This window comes from Euprymna scolopes, chromosome 8 (assembly GCF_053919585.1).
Source record: "Euprymna scolopes isolate OS-2025 chromosome 8, ASM5391958v1, whole genome shotgun sequence".
Classification (NCBI taxonomy): Eukaryota; Metazoa; Mollusca; class Cephalopoda; order Sepiida; family Sepiolidae; genus Euprymna; species Euprymna scolopes.
The window spans coordinates 22600978-22624022 of NC_136489.1; the positions used below are offsets into that span (position 1 = coordinate 22600978).

Genomic DNA, 23045 nt, shown 5'->3' on the forward strand with positions numbered 1-23045 from the left:
ATACACGTGTTTGTGTATGTATGTGTATATATATATATACATATATATATATACATATATACAGGGTGCCCACAAAGTCTGGCTACATAATCTACAGGATGCTTCCACAAAGTCTGGCTACATAATATAGCCAGACTTTGTGGACACCCTGTATTTGTTTATAAGAAATATAAGCATAGAATAGAATTTGTCATAGTAAATAATGTGAGATTATTTTAAGTTGCCAGCTGAAATAAAAAGACAGCTCGGCAAATTGAAAAGATATCCGACAAAATCGGAAAAAAGAACTCTGTCCTGTTGACGTGCTGCCAATATATATATATATATATATATATATATATATATATATATATATATATATATATAGTAAGTTTTGAAATATATATGGCAATTAAGCTATATAGAATATTCTGCGGAATATTCTATGTAACTTAATTGTCAATAATATTTTCATAACTTACTTCCTAACTCTACCTCTTCCTATATATTGAGCACTGTTCAAGTATATACTGAAAATTTACGCATACAATTATATCTTCGTATATTACCCTTCACGTTAATCTCGCGTTGCCAACGAACAGTTCCAACATTTCAAAATACAACCGCTGAGATACAACGCTCGGCTCTTAACAAACAGATTTTTCTTTTTTCAATTTTACAATATTGCAAGAAAGAAGAAGAGAAAAAGAAAGAAAGAAAACAACATACTAATGATGGTGTTTTGCCCCGATATATATATATATATATATATATATATATAAAATTTCAAACATATAAAATATTTGTTTTTTTCTAATATTTTGTTGTGATTTGGCTTTCAAGCGCACTTGATGAGTATTTTATTTTATGAACAAACAAACAAACAGAGATGAATGCGAATATATATATATATATATATATATATATATATATATAAATTCGTATTTCTGTCTGTTTGTTTGTTTGCTTGTTTGTTTGTTCATAATATATACAAAATGTTTCTTAGTTTAATCTTTCATTTATTTCTATATACTATGATTCTAGCAAAATATACGATAAGGGATCATCTCATTTGCATATTACATTAAGAAAAAATGATTTTACTAAACAGCGGTATCGTAGTTAATGTTTTTAGCGAGAGAATTGTTTTAAGTGTTTTATTTTAAATTCTTATTTAATAAACTTTATACAACAATTATATAAGTATATTCAATTTAATTTATTTGGAATTATTATTTCTAACATCGACCTTTTAAATTTTTTTTAGAATTATTTGCCCCTAGAAGCTTCTTAACAAAAAAGAAAACACAAACTCTCACAAAATAAAATAATTCGGTAATCTGAATAAGTTTCTAGCTTGAAAAAATAATTCTGTGTAGATAGAAAAATGTTTGGCTTTTATGGTGTTTTTTAATATTCAACAAAAAAAAAAAAAACACGAAAAAACTGAGAAAATTTAATTTGTTTCTTTTTATTATTCTTTAAACGGCTATACAAAAATCGCTAAATTTTTTACGATGTGACCCAGCGTCGTTTAACACATAAAAAATGGAGGTATTCTTTTTTGCCTAATACGTTTAAACAGCCTTTATAAATAATATGAAAGAAGAAATTTAAAAAAAAAACATTTTAGAGTGGGGATCACTTTTCTATATAAATCTAACGTAAAATTAGCACCCACTTTTTGGTCACTAAACGTTAAACGAGACATGCCACCTCTATCATTTTCTTCAGTTTGGCGGTTGAGGGAGGCAAAACATAAATACAATTTGTTTTTGTTTTTTGGTGGGGGGGGGAATTACATTTGAAACATAAAATAACGATAATTTTAATTAATTTTATTAGACCATACTGTACTTTCGCCAAACAATTTAATAAACAAAGCAAACCTCAAAATATGACAAATTAAATTGTTTGCCGGGGGGGGGGGGAGCATTACATTAGAAACATAAAATGACGAAAAATTTCATTTAATTGTTTTTGGAATAAATTTTAGGTAGATCTTCATTTTTCTTAGGGGTTAGACGATGCTAGGTCACATCGTAAAAAATACTACAGAATTTTTGACTCTTTCGAATTCAAATTTAAGTTTGAATTCGAGGCACACACTTTTAAAGACAACCCCCCCGCCTGAAAAAAAAGCAATGGAAAATTTTCTTTATTTACATAAAAAAAGCCAGTGAAAAAAGTGACTTACAAAAAATCAAACGCATGCGTTAATGTTTATAAACGTTATTTTTGTAGGTTCACAAAATTGTTAGTTCGAGCCTGCCTACTAATTTTTTTCTCGCGATCACACGGGCATTAGCTGCTATATTGTTTAAACTAAGGTTGTAATGATTTATTTTTAATTATTTATTTCTTAATGGGGGGGATTTCCAGTACTCAATATGTATGTATGATGTAAACTTTCTTCTCTTTGTATCCATTCTTCCGAAATATCTGGTGTAGAGGGTATCAGGTATTTCTTCTTTTTGGGAGCGATTACATTTACATATTTTTATCCGTTCTTTTATTTTGGAAATAGTTGTGGAGGTATCCACCTTGCCCATGATGAAAATGATTAGTATAGCAGGAGTGTTCACAAACGGGACGTCATGTCAACCAAGGACTTGCGGAAGGCTTATTTGCAGGTGCGAGTGGATGAGACATTGTGGCCGTTCCAGACAGTATGGTTCCGGGGTCAGAGATACTGCCTTACTCGACTTGGCTTTGGGCTGAATGTGGCACCGCAAATCATGAAGACCATTGTAAATGCAGTCTTGTCCCAGGAAAAGACCACTGAGGACGCAACGTCAACCTATATTGACGATGTGTATGTCAATGAAGATATACAATCTGCGTCGCACGTCAGAGAAAAGTTAGCTCAATTCGGGTTGGAGTGCAAGGATCCCGAACGTCTGAGGGATGGAGCACGGGTATTAGGATTGGACGTTTGCGGGAAAGATGGTACCTTACGATGGAGGCGTGGCAGTGAGATTCCAAACATTCCTGATGTTATTACGCGGTGGACTATTTTTTCCTTGTGTGGGAAACTTATTTGTCACTTACCGCGTGTGGCTGGCTCCAAGCAGCTGTGGGCGTCATCAAAGGCAAGGCAAGTTTAGTAACTACAGGTTGGGATGATGTATCTGATGATGCTCTTCTAACTCTGATGACGACAGAAACCCTAGAGAGAGGTAATAAGGAGGGTCCTGCTCGTGGAGAATGGTGTGTCGATGGGGACACTGTGAATGTGTGGGTTGACGCTAGTTCTTTGGCATTGGGAGTGTTATTGGAGCAACGTGGAAACGTAATTGAAGACGCGTGCTGGTTGCGACCCGTGAATGATGCTCAACACATCAACCTGGCGGAACTGGATGCTGTCGTGAAGGGTTTAAATCTGGCACTGCAATGGCAGTCAAAGAAGTTGCACTTGTACACGGATTCTCTCTGCGTCTACCACTGGGTGTCCGACACTCTTTCGGGCCGAACGAGGATCCGCACTAAGGCAGCCAGTGAGATGTTAATCCGGCGGAGGCTAAACACCCTGAAGAGTCTGGTATCGGAGTATGACCTGTCGGTGAGTGTAACGCTCGTGGCATCACACTGTAATCGTGCAGACCAACTAACCCGTGTGCCTCACAAATGATATGAGGCTGTGGAGACAGGCGTGGAGTTCGCTGCTCGATCTTGCGCAGTTGGCGCTATTAGTTCATGCCAAATACAAATAATTCATGTGCAGAGTGGACATCCAGGTATCAAAAGAACTCTGTATTTTGCGAGGCGTGTGGACCCGGCAGTGACAAGGGCGGATGTCAGGCAGATCATCAAGCACTGTGAGGCATGCCAGTCTATCGATTCTGCACCTGAGCAATGGCAGAAGGGGCGATTGGAGGTTGAGCATGTGTGGCAACGAGTGGCGATTGATATTACCCATTACAGTGGTAAGCCCTTTCTAAACCTTATCGACTGTAGACCCACTCGTTTTGCGGTGTGGCGGCAAATGACCAGGCAGGACTCAGCGAATGTTGTCCGCCAACTGTCATCTATCTTTTCTGAGCGAGGTGCGCCGGAAGAGATATTGACGGACAACGATGCTGCTTTTTGTAGCCACCAAGTTCGGCAGTTATTGAATGAGTGGGGTGTCCGACTACGACTGCGATGTGCTCATGTGCCATCAGGGAATGGCATTGCTGAGAGGAGCCATCGCAGCATCAAGAGAATTGCTGCCAGAAAGCAATGCACCATTACGGAGGCCACGTATTGGTATAACATCACACCAAAGGATGGGAAGACACTAACAACAGCACCGGCCCATGCCATACACACATACCGTGTTAGGATAAAGGGCATTGACCCTGTCCAGCCAATCGACGAGGAGAGTCATGACAAATACAAAGTAGGGGATCCAGTTTGGGCTAGACCCCCTGGAAGCCGGTGCACCACCAAGTTCAAGCGAGGACGAATATCTGGAGTGGTCAGCCAGCAGTCGGTCCTTGTTGATGGAACCCCACACCATGTGCGCGATCTTCGCCCAGCTTGTGAAGTACATCCCACAACTACAGAGAGCGATGAATCATCAGATGATGAGCTGCTGATGAGTGAGGTCACCGAGCAAGAGAGTGGTAGTTGTAGTTCGTCTGATCAGGCAGGATCAGAACCAGAACCAGAATCATACTCAGAACCAGAACCAGCACCTGAATCCGAGATTGTAAATACCACCCTTCGCAGAAGCCAAGGAACTAAGAGGCCACCCCCGGAGTGCACTCTATGTGATCATCAGATAAGGGGGGAGTGTAGTACTTACCAACAAAACAAACGCCCACGTGTTTGTGCCTTGTGTAGGCATGCGCGACAACAAAACTTGGGTTTTTATAAGCGGAAGTCTCGAGGTTGTCAGGAATCTCCGGGCGCATGCGCAAGAGGAGGGATTGAGAGAGTAGTATAAAAGGCAGGTCGAGTGAGAAGGTTGTTGTTGTCATTGGACGTTACAATGACGCGTGCGTTAGCAGTTGATTAAGGTCAAGGTCATACTTCCTAATCCTTCAACTTTCTCTGACACGCAACAATTAGTTGATCAGTGAATATACTTACGCAAACTTTTTTTCGACACGCAAAAGTTAGCTTATCAACAGACACGCTTAAGGAAACTCGATGTTCAGTTAAATCAATCCCTCATCTACCGCCCCCCCCCACTAACACAATCTACTGTTCTGCTGACATAAGTCCTAATTTAATAACTTCAAATTAAAATTGTCTATATATTCAGCTGTTGATAAAACGTTGTGGTAATGTTTTGATCGATTTTCCAAAAAGGTCGAAATACGATTCCTCCAGTTTTATCCTTCTTTTTTAGAGAGTTGGCAACTTATAAGCTATTAAAAATTTTTTTTTTGAAGAGCTCATTTTTTTATTTTTTTCTTTAGCGTCAGATGGTTCAGGATCGCTTGATCAAGTCTCATTGACTAAGACAGACTTAAATTTAAAGCAGAGTTTCGATCGCTATGCGCGTAGATTGTACGGGCGTAACTAAAATAAAGACTTCAGGTAAAAAAAAAAAAAGCCGTGTTGTGCCTTTAACGCGCTCTTCTGAAAAATAAGGAAATAAAACCATGCGTATCATTCAAATCAGAATTAGCAATTTATTTATCGATTAACTCCACGTTTTCTACTTAAAAAAGAATCATTTCCAATCAGCTATGAATTTTAATTTAAACGCCATTCTTCAAACTGTAAATGTTTTCACTTGAATTGTTTTACATTTGGGGACAATGAAAGTATGCATTCCTGAAACAACAAATGAAGCAAAATTTATTTTAATATATATATATATATATATATATATATATATATATATATATATATATATATATATATATATATATATATATATTAATTATATATATAATAGAAACCCGGGATACGGTGGCTCCAGGATACAGTATTTTTAAAAGTTTACGATGTAGAATACGATGTTTTCAGCCCTTGGTTACGGTATTTGCCCCGCCTTACAGTGTTATTTATATTTGATTATATACATGCATATTATATACCATACTTTATTTTGTTACTAATTTTTAATGTCGCATGATTTGACCTGAATTCTCGTGATTTCCCCTCAACCCCAGAGAATCACAGTTATTCAGATAACTCTTGACATCGTATTATTTTTGTCACTTTAGTCACACTTGTTTATACAATGTCTAAAACTGGAGAATTGCTGGAAAAGACAGGAAAATCAATCATTCAGCTACACATTGATGGAGCAGGGTATAGAAAATTTTCAACAATGTGGAATATCTCAATTTCGACCGTTAGTGACACGATTCGTAGATGGAGGTCCTACCACTAAACTTTAAATCTATCACGTTCACGATGTCCTTCCAAAATTTCTAACCATATGATCGTGAAATGAAGAATAACTCGTTTTGAACTCCAGAAAACCTAGAAGCATCTAAGACATGTGTATGCAAGAACACAATTAGGACAGTGTTTCGAAAGAATGGATTCCAATCGCGAAAACTAAGAAAGACTCCTTTGTTAAAACCAATTCATATCACGAATAGTCTGAAATTTGCCAAGAAACATTTGGAGAAACTTTCAAGTTTTGAGGATTAAATATTTTGGTTAGATGAAACGAAAATTGAGTTATTTAGCTGAAATCGTGGAACGCATGCCTTAGGACAGAAGAACTCAGCGTTTGAGTCCCACCCCCAAATATTATCCCTAGAGTGAAATTTGGAGATGGGCGTATAATGGTTTGGGGTTATTTCTTTTCAGCCGGCCCTGGAAAACTTCACATCATAGAAAGGAAAATTAATTCTCAAATATATCGGGTCATACTTGACGATAATCTCTCGAAGTCTGCAGAGGATTGTAACGTGCCTAATGGTTGGATATCCCTGCAGGAGAACGATCCCAAGCACACGACTAAGGCAACTACTACATGATTTCAGGAGAAGGAAATAGAGGTATTAGGATAGCCATGTCAATCACCTGACCTCAACTTAATTGAAAACCTGTGCTAAAAGTTGTAGTTGATTGTACAAAAGAGAGATCCGAAGAATCTGACAGAACTTAAACGAATTTTCCAAGAAGAGTGGAATTAAATTCCAGTTAACATTTGTAACAATCTTGTAAGGAAGTATCTCAAAATTTGGAAGCTGTTATGACGAGTAAAGGCCATATTACTAAATACTAATACGATTTTGTGTATGTGTTGGATACTTTTTGAACCTTAGATATGACATTTATGTAATTATTTAGTGAATACGTGATTATATATGATTTTTGATACAATATTTGTATTTATCATACAAAAATACATTAGAATAGAATTTTGTTATCGCTTTTGTTTTCATGTAATAAAAATTAATGAACTTTTTGGTTTGTATCGGATACTTATTGCACCCACTGTATATGATAAGACGCTAAGGCTTTAACTTCGGATGTTGGCAACCTTCACGTTTTTTCTGCACCTGATATCTTTGTGGAAAATTATAACTAGAAAACTATCGGGGAAACCAATGCCAGCAATAAAATCTTTTCATTCATCCGATATGATGATGACTGTCACGAAATTGAAGGCTATGCTTTTGGTCGAGTTTGTCTGTTTGCGTACAGTCGCTTGACCGGTCATCACTAATCTTGATCAAAATATCGGTCATTGTCTAACTTAGAACTAATTTAATATTGTGATAGCTAGGTCCAAGTTCAAGGTCACTAACACCAGTCATAATTTTGGCGATAAATTTAGTTCTGTTTATCGTAGGTACAAGTTTTTTCACAATGTAATGCATGAGATAAGCAACGTTGAGCCCGGTCAGTACTAAAGGTGAACATTTAGGACTACCAGGTGCTGTATGTGATCTCCGCTTATCTCGGCATTGTTTCCAGTTGTTTTGGACTTCTCCTTGTTACTGGACCTGAATGTATATATAATTTTGTAGCTTGCATTTTTCTAATATTTGCTAAATTCCACATACACCTGCCAAATCTTTGTCGTTATTTTCAAAATCAACACAAAGACAAATTCATCAACATATGTTTTATTTACAATTAAACTTTTCCCCATTGACAAAGAGAGAGACGTTTAGCTGTCGGGGTTGGTTTATGTGTGTGGCAGCGACGGCAAAGTAATGTCACTCATGTTGGAAGATTGTCAATCTGCTGTTTTCTCTCTCTCTCTCTCTCTCTCTCTTTCTCTCTCTCTCCCTTGCATATTATTTATTAACTGTCTTATATAGATATCAACCCACATTCCTGCAATGTAAATATTAGCATATTACATTGTTGAATTTTGTTTTGCTTTGCACAATTCATAATCTCCCGACATTTCTCTCTTGCCGGTGATAATTAGAATTTCTGTCATTTTATGGGACACAAGAATGTAGATAAAATCCCTCTGGAATCTTGCATGTGTGCAAACTCTCATATTTATCGGCGTCACCCTAGTTCCATATCAAACATGTGGTTTGGTTGTTTCGTTTCAACCATTTTCGAAGTATTTAATGTCGAATCATTTTAGTAAAATTTCTAGTGTTTCAAATGTTTTACATCTTTAAATATTTATTTCTGGTGTTTAGTTAGGTTTATATGTTCAAATGACATACTAACCGTTTTTCTGGTTATGTAATAACGAATCAAGTTGTTTTGAGAAAAACGTTTTTAAAGTTCTTTATATCTTAAAATATTTATTCAAAGTCTTTGGTTTGGTTGTTTGGCAGAGGAAATTGTTGTTTTGCTTTCAGCTTTACAGAACATGACTGAGTTTTGCAAACTTTAATATTGACAAAGAGATAGCTAGCTAGCTAGATAAATAGATAGATAGACGTATATATATATATATATATATATATATATATATATAGAATGCTATTACTATTGAACTAGCACGTGAAAAGTTATAGAGCAAGCGCGATTGATAAATGAAAAAGAGATGGATAAATATGTAGATAGATAAATAGATAGATAGATTCATAGGATTTAATTCGCATTCAGAGGGGAAAATAGAAAGAGAGATAGAGATAGATAGACTTAACTGCAAGCACGTGTACCCCCTCGACGTAAATACCTCCGACAAACCCGACAAGCAGCAAAGTCCCACCCCTTTACAGTCGAGACCCCAAGATGTAAGAGATCCTTCTACTCCAGTAGTTTCTTCTCCAGAACCACTGGACTTTGGAATTCTCTTCAGAGTTTCTGCTTCCCCAACTGTACTGACATGCAGAAGTTCAAGTGTAACGTGAACTGACATCTTCTGCCCAACTCCCCACATAGTAACCCTGTAGCTTATGTCCCTGATAGTAGCCCCCTACATCAAAGTGGCAATGTGCCTTGTTTGGGGTGAAATTGTAATAAAATAAAATAATATATATATATATATATATATATATATATATATATATATATATATATATATATATATATATATATATATATATATAGCTTAATGCGTAAGAGGAATTCCACAAGAGGAGACTTATCTGGATAATGCCAAGCTCAACAATTATCATTGGAGCTTATACAATAAAATTATATATATATATATATATATATATATATATATATATATATATATATATATATATATATATATATATATATATATTTGAGGGTCCGTGCATTGATATAACTGCGTGAGTATAAATATAAACATGTTATAACTGTATGTGAGCATTATGTATCTATGTATGTGTATATGTGTATATGTGTGTATATATACACGGGTGTATAAAAGTGTGGGTGTTTATACGTGTATTTATATATATATGTATGCATGATGAGGTTGATAACTTCCGGGGTTTTATGTTTATTTTTATTTTTTATTTTTATATTTTAATCGTTTATTTAATTTATTATTTTATTTTAATTTAATTTTATTTATTTATTTAATTTATTTTTATTTTTATTTTATTCTTGTGTGTCGTTATAGTTATTGTCTGTTTTCAGTGCGTGTGTGTGAGTAAAATACAGCGAACAGTGTATATCCACTCCTAAGTATAGGTATAAGCGTATGTTTGCTTCTAGTGTGTGTGTGTGTGTGTGTGTGTGTGTGTGTGTGTGTGTGTGTGTGTGTGTGTGTGTGTGTGTGTGTATGTGTGTGTGGATGTGGATTGAAAGACACTGGTCACTCAATAGCCATAAGGAATGTTTGTAATTTACTGAGCGTGAGACAAAAATACTAAATTCTCAAGTACCTTATGCCGTAAAACCTAACGATGGGATACATAAACTTAAAAAAGGAATATAGAAAAAAAGGGAAATAAAATATCTTTAAAGACCTCACTTATCCTCTCCTCGCTTATAACCCCCACCCATGTTACATTCTAACTTTGTAAACGAAATGAGAAAATATTTTTGTTTGAAATTTCAGTTCTCGACGATAATTCTTGGCCTGAAGACGTAATCTCCCAACGCGGGTGATTACAGAAACATGTATGCACATGTGTAGCCATCAACGTTTGTATAAATAAATTTCATGTATATATATATATATATATATATATATATATATATATATATATATATATATATAGATGTTGTTTGTTTTGGTTTTAGCGATATGTTTTGAATGAATTTAGTTATTTACGAAAGTGCATTTTTACCTAAATGCGAGTTGGGAATAAGTTTCCCTTTAACCAACTTGGTATCCTGAACATGGGGAGCGGTATATATATTATTTTTAAAATATAATTTAATTTAAAAAATATAGTATAAAATACAATATAATATTATTTTATTTTTAAAATAATATATATATATATATATATATATATATATATATATATATATATATATATATATATATATACATATATAATATAAAGCTGAATGTCTGTGTGTGTGTGCCTGGTCACGAATAGTCTCGTATATGGTTGATTATTTAAAAAAACTGATTACGTATAATGATAGAACATGTATCGAGACACAGGAATGGGTATGTTTGATCTGGCAAAACGGTGGTTCATTAAAATTGTGGGGTCTGCGTTCGCGCCTGTTCCACAAAGTGTGGAAATAAAAAGTTTTAAAATTAAAAAAAACAACCATTTACAAGTGTTTTTGATATAGACGTACATAAGAATACTTTGATAAGTATGTTTTAACTTAAGTAGGGATGGTATAATAAAATTGTGGGGTCTGCGTTCGCGCCTGGCCTCAATAGAATTGAAATAGGCACAAACTTTAATAAAGACTTTTCATATCTATCTTTGTAAGTATACTTTGATAATTATGTTTCAGCTTGAAGAAATATGGTATAATAAAATTATGGGGTGTTCGGTCACACCTGACCTCCAAAGAATGGAAATATGTCACAAAGTTTAACCAGGTTTTTTAATATATATCCACAGAATATTGTGATAAGTGTTTCAGTGTGAACAGGTATGGTGTAATAAATTATGGGGTTTATCTATTCTATTTTTACTTTCATCATATTTTGCTTTGGTTTTGATACCCTCTAATTCAACCCAAATTTACAAACCTTTCTTTTCATAACCTATCATACTTTCGTAAATCAGAGTCCATTTTCTGTAGGCTGTTTTTGAACCAGTCAACGAAGTGTACTTTTGCTAGTATATATATATATATATAAATATATATATATATATATATATATATATATATATATATGTATAGCAAGCCATCCGACATTGCCCTGTTGTAATATACGCATGAATATTATATTTCAATTAATACAGAAAATGAGACATGTGCATACGAGTATTGTTTTTGTTCACTTCTTGTAAGGAAAAAAATACTCGAGAAAATATCAAAACCAACCTTTAAAGACATTGAGTAAAGTACAATAACCATTAGACTAGCTTGACACGTTTAAAAAAGTGATTCAAACCTTCTTACTTTTAACATAAGAAAGCTGTCATGTGAACCAATCACGCATGCGCATTCTTGAATCAGTTTACAAATAGATAGAAATCCAATGGCCTCTATATACCAATTTTTCAATTCTTTACCCTTTAGCTGCCCTTTTTCCAGATGAAAACCAATTAAAAAGTTTTCCACGTGTCCGAATATTCTATGTATCAAATTTCAAGTCTGTAGCTCTAAAATTTATCGATATAGGGTGAGCAGGGTATCACGCACTCATATATATATATATATATATATATATATATATATATATATATATATATATATATATATATGACAACTTCGTTTAACCACATAAATTCATATACGAAAGTATAATTTTATGCTTAAACTTTAAGTATTTATATCAACGGTGCTCAATACATAGGTAGTAATTTATAAAAATATATATGTCAATTAAGCTACACAGAATATTCCGCATTTCATTCTCGTGAGAATTCGTCAGGTTTATGGCATATATATATATATATATATATATATATATATATATATATATAGAGAGAGAGAGAGAGAGTGAGAGAGAGAGAGAGAAAGAGAGTGGGGGAGAAAGAGAGAGAGAAAGAGAGACGGAGAATAGAATATCCATACTATTAAAATTTAACCTGCATCTGTATATGGAAATTGAAGCGCACTAGATATATAGATGAAGAGAGGATACGCAGGTAGATAGATAGATAGATAGATAGATAGATAGATAGAAAGAGGAAAAGAGAAAATGAAGCGTCATACTATTATTACTAGGGCTATGACAGCAGAATGTTCTTTTCATTGTTTTGACTTTCGAGTATATATCTGCAACAGTTCGACACAATTAACTGACCGAGAACCACATCACTCAACATAAAAAACATATAAGATATCAATGGATATATACCTGAGAATCAAAACAAGGAAAAGAATACGCGGTTGTCATAGCCCTAATTATTACTTAACCTGTATATTAAAAGATAGATAGAAAGATAGAGATAGAGAAAGAAATAGAGAAAGAAGGAGACCGCAAGAGATAAAAGTGCTATTATTATTTGCATCTGACGAGGGGAATAGAAAGAGTGATAGATAAATAGAGAGAGGAAGCGCAGTAAACTCAAACAGGATATTATCCGTTTATTTATTTTTATTTTTTAGTTAAATCGCAAATATCTTGATTCAACTAATCTTATCCGAAATATATGGACAACCCAATGAATATAAAGTTTTTTTTACAGTAGAACCCCGAGATACGGTGGCCCTAGGATACAGGTTTTTTCAGGTTACGATGTGAAATACGATGTTTTTCCAGCTTCTGGTTACTGTATTTGCCCCGCGATACGGTGTTATTTATAATATTATTTAATTATATACATGTGTATTATATACTGTACTGTATTTTGTTACTAATTTTTAATGCCGTATCCCAATGTTATACTGTACTTTCTAAAGTTATGGTTTAGTTTTTATCGTGTGTAAGTTTGACCACCGCAACAATAACAACATGTGCCAGGGTTAAATTACGAAAACAAAACTTTTTGGTGATGAATTGTTTACTATCCGAAATTAACAATAAAAAGTTTAAAGTACTATTTTATGACTTTAATAAAATATTTGCATCCAAAACATGATTTCCAAGACTTTTTGTCTGTTTATTTTAAATGTTTTAAAGATGCTCACAAGAGATTTTGCCAGAATTTATGAAACTAGCATTAATTAAAACGTCTTTTATATATATATAAATTAAACAGTAGATGTATGTGTGTGTCTGTCTGTAAATATTTAACTGATAAACTCTCAAACTACCGGTCACATATCACTGTAATCATACACAAATGATGGTTTATAAGGAGTAAAACATTTGAATAGATGAATAATGCGTACAGATATATATATATATATATATATATATATATATATATATATATATATATATATATATATTCAGGCAAACATTATTAAAAACAACAGAGATACCTTGCTTAATGATTCTTTTTTTCATTTTTTCGATCTTTCGTAAGATTTTTTTAACTTCAAGATGGAAGGTATTTACAAATGTTCCATGGTTCACACGAGCGCTTTCGATTCTTTCTTGAATCATCATCAGGTGGAGATAAAATATTAAAAATAGAAGTGAAATATATAGTTACGAATGATAAAAAGAGTCAATGAAAAGTCGATTAAAATATACATTTACGAGTGATAAAAAATCGATTAAAAATTAGGATGATAAAAGGCAATGTTAGTAAAACCAGTCGTATACTGGTTATGCTAAACATTTCAGCACATTATTGCTACTTTCAAAATTAATGCTATTTATAGATGGGTGCTGGGTTTTTATATATAGTGCTTCAAGTATTTTTAATTTTTTTAAATTACTTTCTCGATATATATATATATATATATATATATATATATATTATTCAATTTTCACCCCAAACAAGGCACAGTGCCACTTTGAAGCAGGAGCTACTATTAGGGACTTAATTAGCGGGGTCATTATAAAGGGAGAAGAGTAGAAAGATGTTTGTTAACATTACACTTGAACTTCTGCATATCATTGCAGTTGGGAAAGCAGAATCCCGGAAGGGAGTTCCAAAGACCCACAGTTCTGGGGAAGAAACTATTGGAGTAAAAGGCTTTCTTGCACCTAGGAATCTCTACTGTAAAGGGATGAGACTTAGTAGCTTGTCGGGTTTGTCGGGGATAGTTACGTCGGGGAGGTACAAGTGTTTGCAGTTCGTCAGACCATTCACCATTAAAGTATTTGTAGAACAGGCAGAGGGATGCAACATCTCGTCGATGGGACAGAGGTTGAAGCCTAGATGACAGTTCAGGACCTATCAGGTTGGCGACTCTCTTTTGAACCCTGTCCAGGAGCGAGAGACAAGCAGCAGATGCACCAGCCCAGACGTGACAACAGTACTCTATACATGAGCGAATGGTTGCCTTATAGAGGTATAGGATACTGCCAGACGAAAGTAGTTTTCTAGCACGGTAGAGGGAGCCAACCTTCTTTGCAGCAGCCTTGGCAATGCTCTCAATGTATCTATTCCAGTTCATATTCCCTGTAAACGTTAGGCCGAGGAGTTTAAAAGAAGTACTTTGAGGCAATGTGTTCTTGGCCATTGATATTGGTGGTAGAGAAGGTTTCTTGTAGTTATGGAAGGAAACAAGCTTAGTCTTAGCAGCATTGAATGTGACCAACCATTTTTGTCCCCATTCCACTATGGATTGGAGGTCATCGTCTAGTGTTTCTGCCATTTCCTTGGATATGTGTTTATTTGTTTTCCCCTCATATCTGTTATAGAGAGTGGTGTCATCGGCAAATATACCCATCTCAGAAACAATTTTATCAGGGAGGTCGTTTATGAATATCAGGAATAATAGAGGTCCAAGGATAGACCCCTGAGGTACTCCCGCATTTATGTCATATTGTTTGGATGTACGTCCGTCGAGGACAACTTTGATTTTTCTATTACTTAAGAAGGATGTAATTACATTATGAATTCTTCCAGTGATTCCATATGATCTAATTTTCCTTAGAAGACCATCGTGCCATACCCTGTCAAAAGCCTTAGATATATCAAGGGCCACCGCTCTACCCTCCCCTGTTTTATCCAATGAACGGTATATACATTCAGAAACTACAGTTAAGATATCTGCTGTTGAACGGGCTTGCCTGAATCCATATTGTTTGTCAGTCAGGAGTTTAGCAGCTGTTAGGTGCTGGACTAGGGCTTGATTAACTAAGGACTCAAATATTTTGGCGAAAAGCAGGAGGAGGCTAATGAGGCGATAATTTAGTGGGTCAGTTCTTTCACCAGAATTTTTGAAGACTGGTACCACAGAGGCGGTTTTCCAGCAGTCGGGAAAACAAGATTCGTTAAGGCATTTATTGTAAAGTTTGGACAGAACTGGAGCAACCTCGGCAGAGCAGTTTTTTAATAGCACAGCCGGGATGAGATCTGGTCAACATGCTTTTGAGGTGTCTAGGTTTTTTATAATTGCATGTACCTGAGAAGGGGTGATTTTCAAATTGTCTAGTGTGGCGTCTGTTCGCAGAGGAAAATCAGGGAGTGAGTGGTGTACCGAGTTCAGTGTGGAGTTTGAGGCAAACCGACTGGCAAGCAGATTAGCCGTGTCAGTTGCCGTGCAAGCAACCTCATGATTGTTTGATAGTGGGGGAATAGTTGACTGTCCATTATTTACTACGCTGTTGTAGATTTTCCAAAAATCCCGGGTTCCTAATTTCTTGTGCTTCGATGCGTTTTCTGGTGGTTTCAGAGTAATCTGTCTTAGCTGTGTCTATCACTCTCTTACAATTATTTCTAGCTTCTATAAACTTCTGTTTATTTGAGCTGGACTTATGTCGGTTGAATCTGCGGAACGCATGCTGCCTTTGACAAATGGCAGCTGCACAAGCAGAAGTAAACCATTGGGGAGAGTGGGGCTTGCTATAGAATTTCCGTGCGGGAACCTGTGCTTCAATAGCAGTTTTGAACCATTCAGTTGTCTCATTTGCACACTGTTCCGCTGGAAGAGTAAAGATATTTTGCCATGGGGCATCTTTGATTAGCTCCCTGATGGCTTCCCAATCAGCCTTTTTGTAATACCTCGTTGTTTTGAGTAGTGGGTCTTCAGTTTTAGGGCGAGAATTTAGGCTGATTTCTACCATTATCACAGCGTGATCAGCATTCCCGAGTATGCTAAGATATCCGGGGTGTTTACAAGGAGAAATGACTCAACATCATCTAAGTTAGTTCTAAGCCCGCAGATATTAGTAAATGCAAGTCTCAAGGGAGGAGGCAGGTTGGTTTTCTTTGAGTTTAGTCCTGGTTTAAACGTAATTTTTGCTTGAGCTCTCATTTCATTTTATTTTATTTAAAAGTTTCAGTTAGGATGGGTGAGTGAGGGGGTGCTGGACAAGTAGTTGTGCAGAATACCAGACATGCAATACAAGTAGACCATCAGCTCGGCAAGTTGAAATGCAAAATGTACATTTCAACTTGCCGACATATTTTTACTTCTGCTTGTGCATGCCTAAATTACATTCATTCCATCAAGTCGTAAAAAATTAAACCGTCTTATCTATCTCGATAGATGCATCGACAGGGAACGCGGTTAGGGAGTTAAATGCTTTGGGTTCGATTCTAGCTGATGACACCGAAGTCATTTCTATTAATTTTTGAAATCACTACTATATTTTTGGGTACACTATAATATTCAATAAATAATTGGCTCTTTAATAATAAATAAGAAATCTGCATGAATTAAAATATATTTAAGCGTATTTTCTAATCCAGCAATGCCGACCCCCCCCCCTCCGGCCAGTATTTATTAAATTGGAGATTTCACACATAAGTCAATCATTCTTGAGCACGATAAGTAAACGTCTTTCTGATCATTTATAGAGACAGAATTCTAAGTTTTCTGGTTTTGATACGGGTTGAGTATTTATTAAGTGAACATTAATCATATTGTAACGATCAGAAGGCGCTATTAACGTTTACCTTAGTGTCAAAATTCACACGTGTTCTCATATGGAATTATATGTATGAAAGAAAGGCAAATTAAAAATCGTGGCTTACGGATCCTGTTTCTTCTTGAGGGCATTATTAATTAATGAGTAGCTTCAAAGGATCTCTCATCGTTAAAATAAGCCAGAATCTAGGCCGATAATTAGCGAAATAATTTTAATGGGCGGGAAAAATGTCCTGGTGAGAATCTCTAGAATCTAGAGTGTGGATGTTGAGTTAATGACAACAGAATGAAACAATGGATGACGACTAATCAGATGTTAAGTAATCTCTGTCTATATAAAACTAATTAACCGATCATCATGAATTTCGTTTGGTTTTGTGGTTTGTTTACAACATATCAACCTAGAAGAGCGAAACAAGGCATAACAATAAATCAAGCTATTAATTAATCTCGATCTTTATAAAATAAGGTATATTTGATTTTTTGACGTACAAGAGTCATTCTTAAACTAATGAACCAATTATTACGGACTTTGGAACACAGCTTCTTGTAATGCTGGGTCGTAATGTGGGCTATATTAAATTTAATTTAGTTTTATTAATACCGGTGTAAATAGGGGCGGTGGTGAAAGCTCTTCGTGAAAATTTAATTTGATTTTTTAAATTTTTTTCATGAAAGATATATTTGATGTTCGGCACATGAGAGAAGAAAGAAAACTCATTTGTAGCTATGTTCATTATTGTGAATGCATTGGAAGGGGAAACTAGCTATTTGGATCTCAGTCGAGCACCTTCTGTGGAGATAAAAGAATGAACTTAACATGTCTAACGGAGGTTTTTGTTAGTTTTTATTGATATGTAAACTAGTTTTTCGGCTCATTTCCATAATACTGATTGCTGTTTTCTATGACAAAATGCATTGTTCATCCATTGGAAAAATCATTGATTCTATATTTCATAAAAATTACAAGTTTGTTTTGCGGCAAATCAACTTATTCTTTCATAAACAATTACAAGTTATCAAAATCAACTTATTCTTATACCGTGTAGCTAGCCCATGGCTAATAATAAGGGCATAATTTAGTAGAAATGGCAATGACAGAAAGTATGTTATCCAAGCGAATAAGGCATTTTAAATTGAGAAAATACAAAGAATTTGATGAGTAAAAGTTAAAACAGATGGCTAGTGACAGAGATGAGCATGCGTTGATAGGTGTTGATGACGTCATTTAACGGGGAGATGGTTTCTGAGAGACATGTAGAGATACGAGAGCTGTTAGTTAGAGAGAGCAGACACAGTCATGGTTCGGAACAGGGAAGATTGTCGGAAAATGTCGACAGTTAAGATGTACAAATCTAAGACCAGCATGCAGTATTCCAATTTGGAAACATCGGTAGATAAAGATGCTGTAAATATAACCAAGTCTTCAGGTCGTACGAATTTTCATTTGCAATTTTTCCAAGAATCCGTCAAATCAAGATCATCCCAGATGGATAAGGTATATTTCCCTATTTGGTGGTGTTAACCCCCACAAAAGAGAACTGTATCCGTTCTCTATTATTATAAAGACCGTCTATCATAAATAGTGTATGTCCTGTTTGTACGCACATTACTAGACGATCACATATACACTTAAAATATACGCTCAACATCCTAGAGACATTTTATATCACACGTCAAATACAGGGTGGGGCAGGAAAACTTGCTTATTTTCTAAATATTACTATTTCAAAATAAGCAAGTTGAACTGCCCTACCCTGTAGAAAATAGACATATTCATATATACTCGTAAATATATAAACACGATATATAGAGGACTATATTACATTTTGGCTTCTTTTTTTCCAAACCATAATTAGTTTTTGATGGTTTTATGTTGCTCCAGACGAGGTATGAAACCACTTGATGAAATGAGCTAGCAATAATGAAAGATGATGATCGAAAATCAGAAAGTACCTATTGCACTTAGGCATGTAAATATCAAGGTCGTAGGTAGGAGGAAATCAGTCAGCGTGAAAAGAGTTCTGTGAGCCTGCAGTTCTTGGAAAGAAGCTATTGGAATAGGAAACTGTATTACAATGAGATATCAAAACAGCAAATTTATGGAGACGACTAGATTAATGTGTTTAACGGTAACGAGTGATAACCATGGAATTGAAATTTTGTTTTTATTTATATTTAATTTTTAAAAAAATTAACTAAATAGCATTATTAGCATCTATTATTCTAAGTATTCTTTTAAAATGTATAAACTTGATACAAATCATTGTAATTTAGGAGCTAAAAGTTTTTTAATTTACATTACAGATACAGGGTGGGGCAGGAAAACAGATAGATTAACATGAAAAAATGTTAATGTGACCGTTTTATTAATTATTTTAATTTTGACAAAAATCATGCACATATATAGTACAATAGACAATAAAATTAAAAATGAATGATGGATATATTAATTTATCATAAACTATTTCAAAATAGTTATACAGGGTGTCCAAAAAGTCACTGAAAGGTTTTGAACTTAAATAGATTCTTATTTTTGATAATTTCAACACAATCTGATTAAGACATTGGGAAATTTAAAAAAAAAAACATGCAAAATTCAAACAATCGTTATTTATAAAAAATAATTTCTTTTAAATGTTGCCCATTTTCAGCTTCGCACTTGGATTTTCAATTAGCAATGTTAAATGGCCACCGCGTTCCTCAGACTTAACTAGCCCCGATATTTTCTTGTGGGGATATTTTAAAGAACGAGTCTATGTTAACAAACCCAAAACCCTGCAAGAATTGAAGGAAAACATCAGGAAAGAAATAAGGGAGGTAAATTGCAATCCAGAGATTCTGCAATCTGTCATGAATAATGTTTTGAAAAGAGCACAAATATGCGAAGCATATATATATATATACATAACACACACACACACACACACAATATACATATACATATATATATATATATATATATATATATATATATATATAAGATTTCTTGTTTCTATATTGATGCACGTAAAAAAGTTTTAAAATATTTAAATAATAAAAATATGTGAATATTTAATAAACTAAATAAATAAGTTAATAAACCCCGTTAAAAAAGGAAGCGACGCAAAACAAATAAACAAAAAGCTGAGGTAACACTTTCGTCGCTCCAGAAAGAGAACATTAAATACAAATAAACACCTTATACGGCGAATAAAAAATAACAACAGATCTTATATTTAAAACATACAGAAAATCTGACAAGATGTTGGAGCTCAATAGTAAAATGCTAAGTTTGATCCATTGCCAAGAGTTGCAGCCACGCTGATGACAGGTAATACTCAGAAACACGTATCAATGGATAAACTTTTATGCACGTAATTTTCTTTTTAATTCTTAAAAACTATTTAATTAAGATATATATTTATATACTAGCGAAGAGACTCGACGTTGCGTGGGTATTAATTAAGATCAGCAGAAGATGTCTCAAACTTCCAATACATTTATTGTCATCGAAATCGGTAACATTACTCATTTTCAATCAAATCGATTGATTGCCTGCTCTAACCAGAGACTAACCACAGTTCACCAGGAGAGAGCTTCATATGCCTCTACGCAGTGACTTTGACTACAATGCATTATAGTCTACATTGCAATGTAGAATATCTACGTTGATTTTAGTAAATGATTTTATATAACGGCTTTAATTAAAGTTTAAAATACAAAAGTAAAGTATAATGGTTAAATTGTGCTCAAAGCAGAAACATTCATTTCGAACACGCCTGTCTTATCAAAGAACCTACTGTTAATTTTATACGTCCGTCTTTTTTCTTGTGCGGCAAAAGACTCCTAGAATGCACTTATGATGTTAGGTTGTGTAAGGGTGTAAACTTTGGTCAAAATCCGATTGTTCCTTTCTTAATCGGAGTTTTTCATTATCGATTTTTGATACTTATCGGAGCATTCCGATATAAAACCTATCTAAGAACAACCCCAGATACTTTTGCCTATTATTGGAATCTTTTGTGATAAGTAATTTGTATATTTTTATTTTTATTTGTCAACTGTAATCCTCATCTTCATAGTTATTGTTTCACGATCTTGGTCAGGTGGAAAACCGCGACAGGGTAGGGATGCTAAATCTCTTAACTGTATCCTCAGTAATCACTGCCTTCCATAGTTGTTGCCGTCTCACCACGTATTTGGCCAAATAATCCTCTGTCCGAAATCGCTATCTTCAGACAATTTCACCTTCGGAGCCCGTGACGCAGTGAATAGAGGCATTGAATCTTCGTCATGTATATTTTGTCGAACTCGGAAATGTTTCTGGCGAACTTGAGAATTTCGAACGAAATCCTTTATTTAATCCACGGGGTAGCATGATTTCATTCCACGGGGTAGCATGATTTCATTCCACGGGGTGGCATGATTTCATTCCACGGGGTAGCATGATTTCATTCCACGGGGTAGCATGATTTCATTCCATCTGGGTACATAAAGTCTCATGTCATTTACAATTGCAAATTTCCGAGTTCGGTAAGATATACATGAAAAAGATCGGATGCCACATTGCCCGAAACTTTGTGAAAATAACACTCATGATGAGAACAATAGTCCGAAGAATTTAAATAATACAAATTATGAATCCTCATCTAAGAAGCACAAAAACATAACGTTAAAGTTTAAATCTAAAAAGCTGCTTGAAATTTTATACACGAAATTCAAGAAAATTTATATTGTTCTGTCTTTCGTGTTTTTTTATTGGGTGTACAATGTAATAAAAAAAAATCTGTTCTTTATGTTCGTCATTTTTTTCTTCTTTTCTTTCTTTTTAATGATCGCCAAAATTTTTTTTAAAGATCCTTATTATGAATTTTGGCTCCGGTTTCAATTCTAGCTAATAGCACTCAAATCATATTTTTCAAACTTTGAAATCATAACTATACAATAAAATATGAAGTAATCGACCAAAAATTGACTCTATAATAATAAATACGAAATTGGAGTGAATTAAAAGGTCATATTTAAGCGTTTTTGACGAGCGGGCAATGCCGGGTCCCATTCTAGTCTCTTACAAAGACGAGCCTTTGTAATGAACAAATGACAGAAAGTTACACCTACCTTAGAATTGGTAATACTATTTCAAGACTTTCTTTTTAGAAGAATAATATTTTCATTCTTGATGTTCTAATATCGCCAGCTGAAGAACGTTTCAGATCTTGTAAGGTTATTCCCAAATAATAAGTATGTCAGCATGAAGATGTAGGTGACGTCAACGGATATCTGAGTATTACAGGCTGGTCAGACGAAATTTGGAGTAGGACTTCCGTTCTTTGAGCGTATTCGCTGTTTTAGTAAAACAAAACAAAAAAAAAAACCCCAAAACAAACAAACAAAAATATCACTCATTTTCTTACCCGAATAAGTGTCTCTTAGAAGTTTAGACTCTAGATTTTTCACAGTTCCAAACTCTGAAATTCTGAACCAAGTCAAACAGCCTACTTTTTGATTGTGCATAGCGACATTGATATTAGTGTTGGGTTGATTAATCAGAATCGGAATTTGAAAATAGTCACTTTTTTTGAGGAATCGTAATCGGATTCGAAAAAATTAATGCTTATTTCTCAAAGCCAAATCGATCCTTGAATTGTGTATTAAAAATGACTTTGTTTAAAACCTTATTTTCCATTTCTGATACTAAAGATAAAATGATATTTATGGATTTTCCAATGCCAACAAAATAATATCTATAGATCAAATCAAAA

At 34.4% G+C, this 23045-nt stretch overlaps 1 protein-coding gene across 1 annotated transcript in view; it reads right to left on the reverse strand.

Annotated features, from left to right (window-relative positions):
• The window catches only part of LOC145284035 (equilibrative nucleoside transporter 1-like), a 67737-nt gene extending 45212 nt beyond the window's left edge, over positions 1 to 22525 (reverse strand). Inside the window, exon 1 of the mRNA XM_080133123.1 lies at positions 22402 to 22525. The gene's annotated coding sequence lies outside the window, so the exon portion shown is untranslated. The remainder of the gene's footprint in view (positions 1 to 22401) is intronic.
• Positions 22526 to 23045: the final 520 nt, after the last annotated feature.